Source organism: Capra hircus, chromosome 4 (genome assembly GCF_001704415.2).
Source record: "Capra hircus breed San Clemente chromosome 4, ASM170441v1, whole genome shotgun sequence".
Lineage (NCBI taxonomy): Eukaryota > Metazoa > Chordata > Mammalia > Artiodactyla > Bovidae > Capra > Capra hircus.
Window position 1 is genome coordinate 13,523,940 of NC_030811.1, and position 19,057 is coordinate 13,542,996.

Genomic DNA, 19,057 nt, shown 5'->3' on the forward strand with positions numbered 1-19,057 from the left:
TTGGGCAGCCTCTCAAAGCTGGAAAAGGCAAGGAAAGGCATAGTCCGCTAGAGGCTACGGAAGGAACAAAGAGCCCTGCCTACACCTTGATCTACCTAGCGAGACGCTCGCTCACTCTCTGGACTTCTGACCTACAGAGCTGCAAGAAAACAAACTTGTTGTTTCAAGGCACTGAGTCTGTGGTCATTTGTTAGGGCATCCATAGGAATGGAATGCACGCCCGGCTAGTAAGAAGATGAGGCACGCATTTCAGTGTCCAGGTTTTCAACAGCCATGTCTTTCTTTCTCTGCTTCATGCCCAGTATCTGTCACCTATCCGTTGGTTAGCAAAACATTTTCACACTTTCCCTTTTATTTGCTTTATAAGACAACTCGTGACATTTTAAAACAATTCAGTGGTTATGAAGTATCAATAGTCAACTTCCTCATTCTTATCCCTTCTCTCCATAAAAGCAAAGTGAGATTGATTTCTTCTTATGGAAGAATGTAACTATACCCTCCATTTTAAGGCAACTTTATTCTTGTAATTAAAAATATGCCTAGGACTCATAGACTTAACTTGCCCTTGGAAATAATTGTGCATTATACTTTATGAAAATGCATTATCATTTTCAACCGCTCACTAGTTCATAGTCTGACGGATTTACAGCAAATTGCCCTGCTGCACTCCCAGGGCGGGGGCTGGGGTCTCTATCCTGGATGTGAGGCTGCGTCTTCCTGCAGAAACTGACACAAAGCGGGACCTCTGCGATTCTGGGCGGTGGGCCAGGCTCCGCCCCCACCACCGCGGCGGCCAATCAGCTCCCGGGACAGCCTCCTTTGCGTCCCGCCCTGTCCTTTCCACGTCCCTAGACTCGGTCAGCTGCCCAGTCCCTTTTCGCCTGAGGCGCTCCTGTCCCCTGGGAACTGCGGCCGCCCCCTCGTAGCCGGTGCCCTCTGCCCCCAACCCGCGCTGCAGGGAATAGCGGGGCTAAGGGTGAGTGTGGGCCCGCGATGGGCTCTGGACAAGAGAGGCCTGGCGGTGACACAGGCCACAGCGCGGGTGGCCGCGCGGGGAGACGGGGCGACGTGGGGGGATGCCCGGGACGTGCGTTTGTGTGGGGTCCGGGAGGCGTGGGGACTGCCACGGGGCCTCTGCGGTCCTCGAGGGGAGGGCAGCGGACGAATCCACCGGGAGTTGCTCGCTGTTTACCTCTCGGCCCCTCCCATGATGAATCCCAAGGGCTCCATCTCAGTCCCCTTCTTGCTGCATTGTCATTCACCCTTGCTTGTCTGGAGATAAGGGACCCCCTGTTTTTCTTGTGCTTTCTTTTTGCGCTCCCGCAGGGAGCCATGGAGATCTGAACCGAAAGGAACCTTGGAGGACGAATCATTTCGCCTCCTAGGGACTTGCTCTTGATTTCTTTGCGGGTAGCTGGCTTCTGCAGAAACCCAAGATGAAAGTCCTCTCCTCCCCAAGTGCTCCAGGCGCCATCCGGCGCTTTGTGTGTCTACGGCAGAGGAGGAAAGGGCGAGAGGCGAGAGAGTGGGTGCGGGGAACCGGGTGGACAGCTTCGCCTGCAATGCGTTGGGCCTGAGGAGGTCAGTGCTGAATTCAACAGTTCCCAGGTAAACATCCCCCAGCTGGCCACTGAGTTGGCTCATCCTGCAATGGCGAGGCCTTTCGTATAGGAGAAAAAGATTTATGAATCAGATGATCTTGGAAACTTCTTGGAAGAAGTGCCAGTCCAACTAGACACGAAAGGGCAGAATGAATCTGTCTAGCTGACCAACCACCCATCCATCCTTCCATTCCTCAAAATATTTATTTGTGAATTGACTTAACTTCAGTACTTTGCTTTCTTTTTTACTTTGGTTTGATTTTTTAAAAACATTAATAAAAGTTGTGCTTGCATGCTAAGTCGCTTCAGTCATGCCCAACTCTTTGAGACCCCATGGACTATAGCCCTTCAAGTTCTTCTGTCCATGGGATTCTCCAGGCAAGAATACTGGAGTGGGTTGCCATTTCCTTCTCCAAATAAAAGATATATAAAACATACAAAGTGAATGCCTGACCTTCTCCTAGATCAAGAAATAGAACATAGCTTAGAAGCTCCTCTGTATCCTCAGTCATGCCCATCTTTCTCTCTTCTCAGATATAATATCTATCCTGACTTTTGTATTAATCATGTCCTTGCTTTCCTTTATTGTTTTTTAGTCGCTTAAGTTGTGTCCGACTCTTTCTTGCATGGACTGTGCCCCACCAGGCTCTTCTGTTCATGGGATTTCCCAGGCAAGAAGACTGGAGTGGGTTGCCATTTCCTTCTCCATGGGATCTTCCCAACTCAAGGATCAAACCCGCATCTCCTGCATTGACAGGCAGATCTTAACCGCTGAGCCACAAGGGAAGTGTCTAATATATTCCAAAACCATATATATGTGTTGGCTTTCCCTATTTTTTACTTTCATATTAATGGCATTATACTATATGAATTCTTGGGTTTTTGAGGTTCACCCCTGGTGATGATTTCTTCATTTTCACTGCTTATAGTTTGAGTAGCATCACCAGCTCAATGGACATGAATTTGAGCAAAGTCTGGGAGATAGTGAAGGACAGGGAAGCCTGGCATGCTACAGTCCATGGGGTTGCAAAGAGCTGGACACAACTTGGCATTGAACAGCAACATACTTTAATTTATCCATTCTACATTTATTGGTTATTGCTCATTTGGGATTTGTATTATTAATAGTATCTATTGCTATGTAACAAATTACACCAACACTTAGCAGCTTAAAGCAGCAAAACAAACAGAAATGCTATATCTCACAGTTTCAATGAGTCAAGAATTCAGGAGGAGCTATGCTGGGAGTCTGACTCACTGTCTCTCCCTGGCTATAAGCAAGATATTGGCTGGGGCTATAGTCATCTCAAAGCTAGCTGAAGGAAATCCCTTTCAAGCTCACCTAATATGAGTGTTGGCAGACCTCTTGGCCTCACTGGCTTTGGTTGGACACATCAGTCCTTTGCCACATGGGCCTCTGCATAAGACCTAGTCATATTATGGCAGGTTGCTTCCACCAGTTTGAAGGCTTCCAGACACAAAGAGAAGACAGAGTCTTTTTGTAATGTAAATTCAAAAGTGACATCCCATCATTTTTGCTATCTTCTTTTTGCTGGAAGTGAGTCACTAGTTACAGCCCAAACTCAAAATGAGATGGTTACACAAGACCAAGAAATATCTGGAGGCAGGGATTGTTAGGGCCCATTTTCCATCGTGGCTCAGAGAGTAAAGCATCTACCTTTAATGCAGGAGATTGGGGCTCAATCCTTGGGTCGAGAAGATCCCTAGAGAAAGAAATGGCAACCCACTTAGTATTCTTACCTGGGAAACCCTATGGACAGAAGAGCCTGGTGGGCTACTGTCCATGGGTTTGCAAAGAGTCGGACACAATTGAGAGACTAACATACACACACACACACATACACTACAAGGGATATTAACAAATAATGCCCTCTAACTATCTTGTACATGCCTTCTGGTTCACTCTTGTTCCCTAGGGTGTACACCTAGGTTATATTACTGGGTTATAAGATTTCTTTATATTCAACTTTATTAGGTGATTGATAAACTGTTTCCAAAACACTCTCCAGCAACAGACGAGAGTTTCTCTGTTTACACATACTTGTCACAATTTGGCATTATCAAATTTCATTTTTAGCCAGTTTAATAGGCATGAAATAGCATTCTATTTTTTTTAATTAGCATTTCTCTGATAACTAATGAAACTGACCATATTTTCATATAATGATGAGCTTTCTCTCTGGGAAGTTCTGCTTCCCAGAGTTCTGCCTTTTATTCATTTTCATATAGGGTGTTTGTCTTTCTTATTGTCTTATTGGAATGCTTTCTTTATACAATCTGGATGTTAATCAATACCTAGTTAACTGTACATGTTGCAAGTATCTGCTTTTACTTGGTGCTTAGCTTTTCTTTCTTTGTGTGTCTTTCTATCTCTGCCAGAGAATTAAGTTTGAATTTTAATTTCAATTTTACTTTATTTTTCTCTAAAAATTTTTAAAGTTTTGAATCTGGTAATGTCGTAATCCACCTGGAAGTTTCTTGTTATACTATTTACTCCATATGAACAATCAACTGTCCCAGCACCAGTGATCTATATGAATCATGTTTTTCATATACGCATGAGTTTCTTTCAAACTGCCTTCTCTCTTTATCTATTTGTCTAACTCTACCAATACAAAATTGCTTTTAACTATAGTAGTTGTATAATAAATCTTTAAATCTGGTAGGAAATATTCTCCTACATCTTTCTTCTGGTTCAAGGGATTTTTAAAAAATCAATTATTGCAGCTTTGACCTTCCATATAAATATTTAAACAAACTTGTCATGTTCTTCAAAACAGGAAACAAACAAGCAAAGAGTTGGAATTTTTATTGATATTGCATTAATTCTATGTATCAATTTGGGGAGAAATGGCCTCTTCAAGGTGAAGTTTCCATCTATGAATTTGGTATATAATACCATTTATTTAGCTTATCACTAGTTTTTTTTAGTGTCTTGTGTGTTTTTTCATATTTTTCATTGTTCCCTTTTGCTCGCTTCTGTTAACTTTATTTCTAAGTACATTATATTCTCACTGCTATTATAAATATTTTGTTTTATAAAGATTATATTTTGCAGCCCATTGTTTCTGGTGTGTAGAAATCCAATTGCCTTTTATGTGTTGTTTATGTATCAAACATGATAACCTGCATTAATAATTCTAAATTTACCTATAGCATCACATTTGCTACAAAAGCAGTCACGTCTTCTGAAAATAATGACAGTTTGTTTTTTCTTTTGTAATCTTACACTTTCAGCTTCTTTTTCCTGTCCTATTACATTGGCTAGGACTTCCAGTGTAATGGTAAATAAAAGTAGGGAGGGGCATCTTGTTTTATCCTTAAGATAATAAAGTAAAAGATGTCACTATATCAGCTTTAAATATTGCATTCAGGATGGTTATTTTGTAAATGCTTTGTCCAATGATAAGAAAGTTCTGTTCTTCTTTTGGCAAGCACTTTTATTGTGAGTAAATGTTTTGTTGAATGCTTCTACTATGGCTATTGATTTTCTCATATGACTTTTTCTTTAAGTATGTTATTTTGGTGAGGTTCAGTATTCAATTTTTAATATTAAATCAACTTTACATTCCTGGAATAAACTATGATGAATAGGTGATAACTTTTATATATAGAAATAATGATAAACATTAGATATTTGCATCTATATGTGGAAATTGAGATTAGCCTGTAAATATTCTTTATAGTACTAACTTTACCTGTTGTCAATATCTTTTCATAAAATAAGATGAGTAGTATTCTCACTGATGCTGTTTTCTGGGAGAATTTGTGCAAGATTGGAATTATCTGGTCAAATATTGCTTCAGATCACCAGCAAAACACTCAGGGTTTGGAATTTAGTTTGTCAGAGGTCATTAAACTTGTTTGTCCAATTACTTGAAGGATTATAGGACTATTTAGGTTTTCTTATGGAGTCAGCTTTCATGAACTGTATTTTCCAAAATATTTAACCAAAATTAATGCAACAGATTTGTTCACATTTTCTCTCATTATCTATTTAAATATTTTATATTTTTATGACTGCTTTTTCATTGCTAATGTTTATATATTTCCTTTCTCTTTTTGGTTTGATTAATTTTGCCAGAACTTGGACTACTTTGTTCACATACACACACATCTCTTCACATACGCATACAAAAAAAAACCCTGTCTGTTCTCTTAATTATTATTTATTTTATGACTTCTTCCTGCTTTCTTTGAATTCTCTGTTATGTTTTTTTCTGAGCTTCTAAGGTGTATGCTTAGCTCATTAATTTTGTGCTGTTGTTCTTACATAAGCTCTTCAGGCTATAAATTTGTGTCACTGCTGTTTAGCTATATCTCACAAGATTTGATATGAATATTTTGCTATCATGCTTTAAATATTTATCATTTCCCTTATGGCTTCTTGTTTGAGCCATGAATTTTTTAAAACGTGTATTTTAGTTTACAATCTCTTCATAAAGAATATTTTATCATCTTCTAGTAAATGTTGTCTAGCTAATTTATAATTAATTCAGAGAATTATGATATCAATTCCTTTGGACTATTGAAGTTAGCTTTGTAACCTAGCAAACTGTCAGTTTTATTTGCTTGAAAATAATGTGTGGTCTCTAATTATCCAATGTCCTACATATTCCTTTAAAACAAGTGTGTTAATTATGCAATCCATATGTGCCATACCTTCACCAATCTTTTATCTGCCTGAATTATCAATTATGAAAATAGACATGTTAAAATCTTTCACTGCTATGGTGGATTTTAAAATTTCTCATTGTAGATCTGTTTATCAAAAGTTCTTGCACAGCATAGGAAACCATAAATAGAATGAAAAACAAACCCACAGAATGGGAGAAATATTTGCAAAACACGCTACCGACAAGGGATTACTTTCCAAAACATACAAGCAGCTCATTCAGCTTAATATAAAAAAACAATCTATTCAAAAAATGGACAGAATATCTAAATAGATGTTTCTCCAAAGAAGACATACAGATGACCAACAGGCACATGAAAAGAAGCTCAACATCACTAATTATTGGAGAAATGCAAATCAAAGATACAATGAGATAGCACCTAACACTGGTCAGAATGGCCATAATCAAAAAGTCCACAAACAATAAATGATGGAGAAGGTGTGGAGAAAATGGAACCCTTCTACACTGTTGGTGGGGATGTAAATTGATATAGCCACTATTGAGAGCAGTATGGTGGTTCCTTAAAAAAGCTAAAAATAGAGCTACCATATGATCCAGCAATCACATTCCTGGGCATATATCCAGAGAAAACCATGGTTTGAGAGGATACAGGCACCCTTGTGTTCACTGCAGTGCTTTTTGCAATCAAGGAATAGAAGCAACCTAACTGTCCATTAACAGATGAATGTATAAAGATGTAATACACATGTATAATAGAATATCACTCAGCCATTAAAAAGAATGAAACAATGCCATTGGCAGCAACATGAAGATCTGGAGATTATCAGACTAAGTGAAGTAAGTCAGACAGAAATACTAATATCATATGATATCATTTATATGTGGAATCTAAAAAAATGATTCAAATGAACTTATTTACGAAACAGAAAGAGACTCACAGACTTAGAAAGCAACATGGTTACCAAAGGGGAAATGTAGAGAGGAGAGATAAATTGGGAGTTTGGGATTGACATATACCCACTACTATATTTAAAATAGATAACCAACAAGGATCTACTGTATAGTACAGGAAACTTTACTCTATTTTGTCATAACCAAAATGGGAAAAGAATTTGAAAAATAATAGATATATGTATATGTATAACTGAATCACTTTGCTGTATACCTGAAACTAACATGCCGTTGTACACCAACTATAGTCAAATGTAAAGTAAAATTTAAACAAATAAGTAAAAAATTAAAAAAAACCATAATGAGATACCAATACATTAAAAAGTATATATATCACAAACATATGTATATTTTTAAGCCTAAGTTTTTAAAATATTTGACAATTTATAATTTAACATTGAATAATTTAATCCAATTATATTTATTGTAATTAGTAATAGAATTAGATTTATTTTTGCCATCCTATTATTTTCTTTTAATTTTTTCTGGTTTAGCTCTTTCATTTCTTTCCATTCTTCCTTTTGTTCTCCTTTATTTCCCACCATTTTACTCCTTCTCTTATTTTTAAGTTACATGTTGTAAAGTTTTAGGTCAAATGTTTTAGTAGTAACTCTAATTGTATAGCATACTTATAACAGTTATTGAAGTATAGTTGACAAATAAAACTTGCATATATTAAGGTTTGGGGAGGGCTTCCCAGGTGACACTAGTGGTAAAGAAACTGCCTGCCAATGCAGGAGACACAGGAGACATGGGTTTGATTCGTGGGTTAGGAAGGTCTCCTAGAGGAGGGCACTGCAACCCAGTCCAGTATTCTAGCCTGGAAAATCCCATGGACAGAGAAGTCTGGGGGGTTACAGTCCATGCGGTCGCAGAGTCAGACACAGCTGAAGCGAATTAGCACACACACATACACATACACATATTAAGGTGTACAGTGTGGTGTTTAGATATGAGTATACATTGTGAAATGATTGCAACAATCAAGCTCATTAACACATTGACCACCTTGTATAGTTTACCATTTTCTTTTGGTGAGAACAATTAAGATCTACTATCTTAGCAGATTTCAAGTATGTAATACAATATTGTTAACTAATAGTCATTGAGCTATACATTTGATCTCCAGAACTTACTCAACCTGAAAATCTGAAATTTTGCAATCTTTAATCAATATTTCCTCATTTCCAACCTCTCCCCAGCTCCTAGTAATCACCATGCTACTCTGTGCTTCTGTTTAAGTTCAACTGTTTTATATTCCACATATAAATGAAGTTGATACAGTATTTGTCTTTCTGTGTCTGCATTATTTCATAATTTAACAAAATGTTTTCAAGGTTCATCCATGTTGTCACAGATAGCAATATTTCCTTTCTAAAAATAGCTAAATTAATTCTATTGTGTATATATACCACAGTTTCTCTATCCATTAATCCATTTGATAGACACTTTTCAGATGGATTAATGAATAAAGTGGTTTCCATATCTTGGCTACTGTGAATAAAGCTGCAATGAATGTGGCAGTGTGGATATTATTTCCTGATACTGGTTTTATTTTCCTTTGAATATACACCCAGAACTAGGCTTGTTAAGATAAGTGGTAGTTCTATTTTTAATTTTTTGACAGGTCTCTATGCTGTTTTCCATGATTACTGAACCGATTACATTCACATCAACAGTGCATGAGGTTTCCCCTTCCTCCTCACGCACACCAACCCTTGTCATCTCTTGTCTTTTTGACAGTAATGCTTATAACAGGTGTGAAGTGATATCTTGTGGTTTAGATGTATACCTCCATGATGATTAGTGGATTTGAGTACTTTTCCATGTATCTGTTGGCCATTTGTATACCTTCTTTTGAGAAATGTCTATTCAGGTCCTTCGTTTATTTTTCATTGAACTCCTTGTTTTCCTGGCATTGAACTGTTTGAATTCCTTACATATTTTGGATATCATTAACTCCTTATTGGGTATATGGCTTATAAATATTTTCTCCTATTCTGTTGGTTGTCCCTCTACTCTGCTGCTCCCTGCCCTGTACAGACACTTTTTAGTTTGACATAGTCCCTGTTTACTTTCGCTTTTATTGCCTGTGCTTTTGGGGTCATATCCAAAAATTTATTGTGCAGCCCAGTGTTAAGCTTTTTCCTTTGTTTTCTTCTAGTAACTTAACAGTTTGGGATCTTGTGTTTGAGTCTGTAATGCATTTTGAGTTGCTTTTTGTATTTGATATGTGGGAAGCATTCAACTTTGTTTTTCTGCGTGTGAATATCCAATTATTCCAATGCCATTTGTTGAAGAAAGTATCTTTTCCACACCGTGTGTGCTTTGCACATTTGTTGAAGGTCAGTTGACTGTATGGTTACAGGATACAAAATCAACGTACAAAAATCGGTTGCGTTTCTCTGCGCTAACAGCAATTTAGCAATTTCCTGAAAGGGAAATTTTAAAAAGAATCCCATTTATAATAGCATCAAATCAGTAAATATTTGGGAGCCACTTCAACCAAAGGCAAGTAGGTGGCTCAGTGGTAAAGAATCTGCCTGCCAATGCAGGAGATACAGGAGACACAAGTTCGATCCCTGGGTAGGGAAGATCCCTTGGAGTAGGAAATGACAACCCACTTCAGTACTCTTGCTTGGAAAATTCCATGGATAGAGGAACCTGGTGGGCTACAGTCCATGGGATTTCACAGAGTCAGACATGATTGAGCACACACCGAACAACAACAATTTAACCAAGAAGGTAAAAGATTTGTACACTGAAAACTATAAAATGCTGATGAAAGCAATTGAAGACACAGATAAAAAGATATTCTGTTATGGATTGGAAGAATTAATAATCTGAATTGTCTCTGATTGCAAATTTATATATAGAAAAGCTTAATAAATGAATTTAGTCATCTGCAAACAGACATATCTATAGACAAAAATAATTTAACTTCTTTCCATTTTGGATGGCGTATGTTTTTCTTACTTTGTTTCCCTGGCTAGAACTTCGAGTACTATATTGGGGAAAAAAATGACAGAGGGACCCCTTATCTTGTCCCTGATCCTGGAGGAGAAACTTTCAATCTTTTACTCTTGAGTATGATAACTGTAGGCTTGTTATATATGGCCTTTATTATGTCGATGTATATTCCTTCTATATCCAGTTTGTTCACATTTTTGTCAAGGAAGTTTGTCGCCCTCCACCTGGGTGACAAAGTCAAATGCTCTTTCTGCATCTGCTGAGATGATTTTATACTTCATTTTGTTAGTTGAAATGAAGTTGATTTCCAGATATTGAAACATCCTTGCATACCTGTGCTAGATCCTAACTGATGATGGTGTATGATTTTTTTTTTAATGTACTGTTGGATTCACTATGGTAATGTTTTATTGAGGATTTTTGCATCTATATTCATCAAGGATGTTGGCCTGTAATATTCCTTTCTTGTAGTCTCGTCTGACTTTGGTATCAGGGTATGTGTAGGCTCAATGTAACAAATTCCAGTTTATCTTGCAGCTGTGCTATTGTTATTGTATATTTTTATGCTTTTATATCCCATAAAATGCTTTTGTTTATTTAAATAGTCAATATTGACTTACATTTGCCTATGTATTTACTCTTTCCAGGATTCTTGATTTCTTCCTACTGTTATGTACTTCCGTCTGGGGTCATTTTTCTTAATCTTGAAGAACTGCTTTTTATATTGTATTGCTAGCAAATTGTCTCAGCTTTTGTTTATCTAAAAGTGTCTTTATTTTGCCTTCACTTTTTGAGGGATATTTTTGCTATGCATGAGTTTTAGGTTGGCAGATTACCTTCTTTTTCTTTTTTTAAAGCAATACCACTGTGTTCTGGGTTTCTATTGTTTCATTTGAAAAGCCATATGCATTATTGTTCCTCTAAATGGAAATCATCCTTCATTTCTCACTAACTTACAGATTTCCTCTCTAAGATTGGTTTTTAGCATTTGATTATAATCTGCCTAGGTGAAGTTTTCTCTTTATTTATTCTGCTTATGGAATGAGGAGGGTTTTTTCAATCCGAGTTTGGATGTTTTTCAGCCCTTTGGGGAATTTTCTGTCATTAATTATCAGTATATTGCTTCTGTTTCATTCTTTGTCCTTTTCTTCTGGGAGCCTAATTACACGTCATCCCCTTTTACTTTGTCTCATAATTCTTATTATATTCTTTCTGTATATCTTCATCTCCTTATGCAGCATCCTTTCTTTCCTCTGTGTGTTATTTCTGAATAGTTTCTACTGATTCGTGTTGGGGTTCACCAATTCTTTGGTCGCGTGTATTTAATATGCTATTACAGCTAACTATGAATTCCTGATTTCAATGATTATTTTTATTTCTAAAATTTCTATTTTAACATTTTATCAGTTTTAATTCTACACTGGAATTCTCCAGCCTGTTCCTCTTATTTTTGAATACATTCCATTAATCACAGTTCTTTTAAAGTCAGTTCCTGTCTAGGAACTCAAATGTCTAAACCACTTGTAAGTCTGTTTCTATGTTTTGTTGTTTCTCTTGAGTTCTTCATAATTCATCCTTATTTTTAGCCTCCTTCTAAATTTTTGATTAGACACAGACATCATGAATGAAAAATCAGGAAGTTCTAGTTGATGTTATTTTTTTCCAAAGAGGATTTTTTTTTTTTGAGGTGGGAGACAGATAAAGTAACAGAAGATTACTTTGATAGCATCAAAGGTTAGCTTTATGCTTTCTTAGAACTGATCCATTGCAGATTTTTCTTCTACCCAAGAGCATAGACCTTACTTATGCATTGTTCTTATTTATATGCCATGGTTTTTCTCATGTCGCAACTGAAAGCAGAGAGTGTTGGTAAGAATCACTTACTTTGACGGGGCTTGACCTCCATATTTCCATAAGACAAGAACTACTGAAATGACGGCTCAGTTGATTGGCATTTTAGCCACTATTTTCTGCAAGTTTATTGGGTCTCTGTGCATGCAGAGCTTAGAAATCAGTCAGCGACTTAGGGAAATTTGTACATAGATTTTTAGATTCACTTCTCTGAGGTTTCTTCTTGTCTGAAATTTCACCCTTTGAGTCCCAGTTAATTTGGTAATCTTGAACCAGTAAGACTGACACTTCCTGCTTGTCCTCAATTATCCTGCATTGTGAACTGGAAAATGCTCTAAAAGAAAAAGCCATAGGGAATGTACAGTTCATATCCTGTGTTTTCCTTGCGTCAGGATTGTAGCGTCTCAAGTTCTGTTTATATTGTTTGCTCTTCAAAGTCTTCCCTTGTTTCCTATATTTTACCCAACTGTTATTGCTGTTTTTAATGGAAGGGTTGTTCCAAACAAGGCATTTTCTCAATGATAGAACTGAAAGTGTCTCTCCATTTTGTCTTATATCTCAGATTATTTACCTAAGATTATTTTATCACTTCTTGAGATATATCCTTTAGAATTTCTTTTAAAGCAGACCTTTGATGATAAATTCTCAATATGTGTTGCTCTGAAAACATATTTAAGACTCTTATAATAGAAGATAGTGACAGGGTGGCAGTAGGGGTGAGAAAGCAGGGAGGGTAGGTTTTAGGTAGCTTCCAGGATGGTATGGTGCTACTTTGAACATTCTAGTGCATGTCTTTTGGTGACATATGTATGCATTTCTGCTGGATATATACGTTGAGTGGTTTTACTAAACAGTCTTATATTTTTACTTCAAAGTATTTTTAACGTTTAAAAAATACAAAATTTCTAGAGAAAAAAAAACTACCTGTCAACCCTTCCCACTTCCTAAGGTAGCCAAATATATCCTTATTTTTCCTGTTAGAAAAATAGAAACATACAAAAGTAGGATCATTAATGTTTCACTGAAACAGCTTTATTATTTTATATAAAGATCTGTCATTTTTTATTAACCAACTCGCTGGCTGGTAAACAGTCTCATGGATTTCTTTTTTGCCATATTGCCCTGCCTCCCTGCCAGGGCTGGGGCAAGGGTCTCCATCCCGGATCTGCGCGGGCATCTTCGCGCAGAAACTGACACAAAGCGGGGCCTCTGCGGTTTGTTGGGGAGGGAAGTCGGCCGGCTCCGCCCCCACCGTTGCGCCCGCCAATCAGCTACCGGGACGGCCTCCTTCTCCTTTCCCCATTCCCACCGCGGCCCACCTTCACCCGCAGGTTCCACCGCCGTCTCCCCCATTTATCAGGTCCTGGACTGTGTGCCCCCTCTCCGTGTCACACCTCTGCAGAGGAGCCCCTTCCCCCTCTGAAGTAGTGGGTGTGGATATTGCTGGACAACGGGTGAGTCTTGTACAGATAAGGTTTCTGGCCACGGAACACAGACCGAGGTCCCTGCGGCTGGGCTGGGCTGGGAGAGGGAAGCGGCCGGGGGCGCGGGGACAGTAAGTCCAGCGGGGCTGAGAAAGCGATTGGGTTGTCAGCCTGAGACCACTTGGGCCTAAAAAGCCAGACATCTTTCAAAGAGGACTCCCTGAGGTTTCTCCATGTCTGTTTCTGGCTTTTTTTTTTTTCCTCCTACTACTCTGGCTCTTATTTCTTTAGTGCCGTATTTCTCGTCCAGAAAGGTAGCCATCAAGAGTCTAATGCATTCTTGCCCTTTCCAAACATTTTTCATAATAGACTCTTTAAAAACAACAGACAAGCACAGAAAGCAACACAACAGATTTATAAGATCACCTTTCCTTCAGCTCCCTCTTTCCGTTTCAGCGTCAATCCCTCGCTCCCTCTGTGTATCTCTTTTTAAGAAACAATATGAGGTTTAACGCCTTTTTCCCACCAACTCGCACACCGCCATCCTCAGAGGTAAGTTAGACACAACTATCCCTCCCATATAGTTTTGTCCTTCTATTATTTATTTGTATGTAAGTATGCATTCTTGTTTTGAATTTTAAATTTTTCATGAAACTCGGTGTTTGGGGGTTTTATCTTGGTGCTACTAATCTTGGTGTTTCAGACCCAAAAGGGTCTTAGCAAACAAGTCAGCCACCCTCCCTGTTTAGCTGAGAACCCTGGCCCCTGGAGAAGGTGAAAGACTTCCTTGCCATCACCCCTCCACTGAGCAAGATCCTGAATTTGGGATCCCTTGATTTCTATTTCTGGTGTTACCTCTATGTAAGTCCTGCCAGTGAGCTCACCTAACACACATGATCCTAGTGAATATTGTTCATACAATTCAATTTAGGAAAGGGGGGTTGAAGGGAGATGGGGAGAGAAAAAATGACTTGGATTTGGACCAAAATCTTACTCAAGGTTAAAAGGTATGCATTTTCCTGAAACATTGTATGCTATCAAATGTTAGGATGACTAGAGTATTTATTTTATTTAGTAAGCATTCATAGTCTTACTGTTTGCCAGACATTGATCTAAGAACTGTGTAGGTATTCACTCACAGATTTAAGCCTTGGACTCTGACATAGGTACCAATTTTATCATCCCCATTTTATAGGTCAGGACACTAAGGCACAGAGAATTAAGTAACTTGTGCAAAGTCACCTAGCCCGTAAACTATAGCACTAAGATGGATTCCAGATCGTCTGGTGACAGTCTGAGTTCCTAACCATTGTATAGTAACACCTAAGCTCGGGAAAGTCACCACAAAGTAGGAACTGGCAGTTCTGAGAAGGAACAAGCAACTGTCGGCTGGTCATCAGAAAAGACTTCAAGAAAAAGGGAGGATTTGAAAGGTACACAGAATAAATTTCAGCCAATTTTGGTAGCTTGACATGTAATATATTCTTATTTTTAATTTACAAAAGTAACATAACCGGGCGTATGATGCAGAAGTAAGTAAAAGTTGCCCTTCGATATTCCTCAGATTAAACAATATTAGCAGGGAGAGATGAATCTGTCCTTTCACGCACCATAATACAAATATACGCGACTGCTTTTTATTACAAAAACTAGAGCCTATTCAACAATTTCTACCACTTTCATTTTTCCCTAGGCAATATGTCCAGTTCTTTCCTCCTACGAATTGGAGATCTAAACTCTTCATAAGAATTGAATAATATTCTGTAGACTGTATCCTATGGTTTGTTCAGCCTTTTCCTTTACTAATGAATAGTCAGAGAAGTATATGTCTTTATTAAAACGGCCACCCCCACTGACCGGATGGGGGCCACCGCAATGCGAAGCCCACTGGGCCGGCGACACAAAGAAGTGCTGTCCCCTGCCAAGCGTCGCCCCTCGGGCTCGCGGCCCCGCCCAGGAGGAAGCGGGGGGAGGGGGGAGGGGGGCGGGGAGGAGACTGGCCGGGAGCCCCTCCTCTCCTCCCCCTCGGGCTCCGCCCAGCTCGCTCGCCCAGAGCTGTTTGCGAGGACGTCGCTTCCCCGCAGAACCAAGGGCCCCTCTGTGCACGCATCCCTGCTTGCTCCAGCTGCCTCCGTGGAAGCTGCAGGGGCGACCTGGTGAGTGGCCCTCTCCTAACGTCCCGCAGGCCGGACCAGGGGCGGGTGGCCGTGCGCTGAGATCGGGTAGGGGGAGGCAGGCGCCGGAGGCCGAGGGGCGCGGGCTCGGCGAGGGACAAGGTTGCGCGTTCCTAAAAAGAGGGGCGGACCCTCTCGCTGTTGCGTCCTCCTTCCTGTGAGTGATTGTTCTCGGCTCTCCGGCTCTGCGTCCCTCCTGCCGCATTGCTTCTCCTCTCCGGGTTCTGACATCTGATGTTTGTTTAATTGCTTTGTGTGGTCGAGTTCCGCGCAGGCCTGGCCTTAGAGAAACAAACAGGCTCTTATCCGCAGCTTTATCGGCGAGCCTGCCATAGCCCCTGGGTGGTGGCAGGGAGGGCTTGCTCAGGAACACACTGGCAGCTGGGGATGGAACATCACTTCTGTCCTCCTGCCCTTTGATCTTTGCAAACACCGTCTCTGGGTCTGAGATCCCTCACCCACTCACATTGCCCCTTCCCCCACTCCCCGGAGACTGGTTGGGGGGAGTGTGTGTGTGTGTGTGTGTGTGTGTGTGTGTGTGTGTGTGTCTAACAGGGGCGGATGATCTGTGTCCCTCCAACCTACCCTAAGCTCCCTGCCAGCAGGCCTGGAGAATTCCATGCCAATACACGCGAGTTTTCCGTGGTCTCCCCTCCCCTCACCCCTCCGCCTCCTGCTCCCCCCATCTCAACCCCCTCTCCACTCCTCTGACGTCACCGACATGCTCTTTGCTGACTGGCTCCGGGCCTGGGGAAGAAAATCCGGCCGACCTAGAGCCTGGAAGGGGAAGGTGGGAGAGGGATCCCACACCAGAACTTTAGTGCTGACAGCCGCCCGCAGAGCTAAGGACTGACCTCTCCCACACTGTCCATGTGATAGACACCCTGGAAAGCAGGCCGATCAGCAGTAAGAAGAGGCAGGTAGATTTAAAAATAAAAAACTCAGGTCTCGTTCCTGGGCCCATACTCTTCCATTACTCGATTTTCCTGGGAATTACCGAGTGATAAAAGTGAGCAAATATGAATGAAAGACAGAGAGCCCCCGGAGGGAACTTGGGGATTAAGAAAAGAGTGCATTAAGGTTGAACTGGAAGAACAGAAAAAGCAAAGTCTGGAATGCCTACATTTATGGAGACGTGGAAGGAATTGATTCTGGAAGGCCACAAGAGTGCCTTGAAAGGTATTAGTAATGGTCTGTCTTTTAAGCTAGGTGATTGGTATATGGAAGTTTAATTTTGTGTATTCTTCTCTGATTATTTTAATGTCCGTATTCTTCCATGTATGTGTGTTCAGTGGTGTCAGACTCTTTGTGACCCTTCTGACGATAGCCCACCAGGCTTCTCTGTCCATGGGGTTTTCAGCCAAGAATACTGGAGTGGATTGCCATTCCCTTCTCCAGGGGATCTTCCTGACCCGAGGATCAACCCACGTCTCCTGCGTCTCCTGCATTGGCAGGCAGATTCTTTACCCCTGATACCATCTGGGAAGCCCTCTATGTGCGTTACATATTCTTTTAAATGTATGGATTAAACCATTTTAAGTGAAAATCAAATCAATAGATTGAGCTGGTAATACCTAAAACAGAATATGAAAGGTGTTGAACCCACCCTGATTATGGCTACTATTAGCAGAAGATGGTGGACACTGGAAAAGATATTAGATATATAAAGAAAAAGAAAAAAGAGGTTGATGGTAAAAATTGACCAGGACCTGTAGAGTTGGTGTCTGTGATATAAATCATTTTTCAAGGCCAGAGTAGCTATATGCTATAGGAGTGATCCCAAGTTTACCCTTAATACCCACATCCATCATTCAGTCATTCATCCATGGAGTACCTGTTCATTCCTGGGGGTGGAATCCAAATATATAAAACATGTCCCCTGACCTCAGACACTTACTCTACTTTGGGGATTTGAAATCAAGCTATAATGTACGTGTGGTACAGTATCCAAAACTAGCCCTCTACCTTCTCTCTCTTACAGATACAGCTCTTAAAAGGAGACCCTGTGCATGTACCATGGGGCTTCTTTGTGGTAGAGGCAAGGGACTTATAAAGCTCTATCCCCTAAGTTACAAATTGTGCCCGAGATGCCTTCTGCTTTAGAAGTACCTTGGGTTTCATTAGCTAGTGGGCCTGGAGAAAGCAGAGAAAGCAGGATCCATAAGGAGAACCAAAGATGAAAAACTTAAGGGGAGAAATAAGGATTCCCTGTGTCCATCTGTGGACATCAAGCTAGGAGGGCAAACAGGAATTCAAACACAAGAAAGAAGTATTTGGTTTAAAAATCAAGTGTTGGGGTCACTGTTAGCTGGTTAAAGCAGGGATAGAATCAGCTGCAAAGTTCAAGAAACCTCCACAGAGGAGGAAATCAGATTTATTGGTGGACAAATGCATAACTTGTCGGGAGATGAAGAAAGACGTTTTAGGATGAGTGAAATAATATCAGTTGATGAATCTAATCATTTATATATTCAATTGTTTAAGGGGTTTACTTGGTTGAATTTGTATTATCTGTGCTATTTTGGGGCTTTGCAGGTGGCACTAGTGGTAAAGAACCCGCCTGCCAATGTAGGAAACATAATGAGACTTGGGTTTGATCCCTGGGTTTGAAGATCCCCTGGGGGAGGACATGGCAACCCACTCCAGTATTCTTACCTGAGAATCCCATGGTCAGAGGAGCCTGGTGGGCCGTGGTCCATAGGGTTGCAAAGAATTGGACACAACTGAAGTGACTTAGTGTGTATGCACATGCTATTTTTAATTATTATAGTAATACATACAGCAATTCAAAGGAAGTAGATGCTTGCTCCTCAGAAGAAAACCTGGAAAGCATATTAAAAAAGCAGAGACATCACTTTGTTGACAAAGATCCATATAGTCAAAGCTATTGTTTTTCCAGTAATCATGTATGGATGTGAGAGTTGGACCATAAAGAAGGCTGAGTGGTAAAGAATTGATGCTTTCAAACTGAGGTGTTGGAGAAGACTCTTGAGAGTCCCTTGGACAGCAGGGAGATCAAACCAGTCAGTTCTAAAGGAAATCAATATTCACTGGAAGGACTGATGCTGAAGCTCCAATACTTTGGCCACCTGATGCAAAGATCTGACTCACTGGAAAAGACCCTAAAGCTGGGAAAGATTGAAGGCAAAAGAAGGGGGCAGCAGAGGAAGAAATGGTTGGATGGCATCACTGACTCAATGGACAGGAGTCTGCAAACTCCAGGAGATACAAAGCCAGTGCTCTAGGACAACCGAGAGGGATGGGGCAGGGAGGGATGTGGGAGGGGGATTCAGGACGGGGAGACACATGTGCACCCATGGCTGATTCATTTTGATGTATAGCAAAAACCACCACAATGTTGTAAAGTAATTATCCTCCAATTAAAATAGATATATTCATTTAAAAAAAAAAAACACTCCAGGAAATAG

At 40.2% G+C, this 19,057-nt stretch overlaps 1 protein-coding gene across 7 annotated transcripts in view; it reads left to right on the plus strand.

Annotated features, from left to right (window-relative positions):
* The window catches only part of LOC102184403 (TRPM8 channel-associated factor 1), a 51,009-nt gene continuing 32,788 nt past the window's right edge, over positions 837-19,057 (plus strand). For 3 of the 7 annotated variants that reach the window (XM_018046832.1, XM_013963559.2, XM_005679558.3), the window contains exon 1: positions 15,478-15,611. The gene's annotated coding sequence lies outside the window, so the exon portion shown is untranslated. Of the gene's footprint in view, positions 977-1,326; positions 1,609-13,123; positions 13,486-15,477; positions 15,612-19,057 lie in introns of those variants that run through there. The other 4 variants (XM_018046835.1, XM_018046833.1, XM_013963557.2 and 1 more) reach the window with 3 other exon arrangements.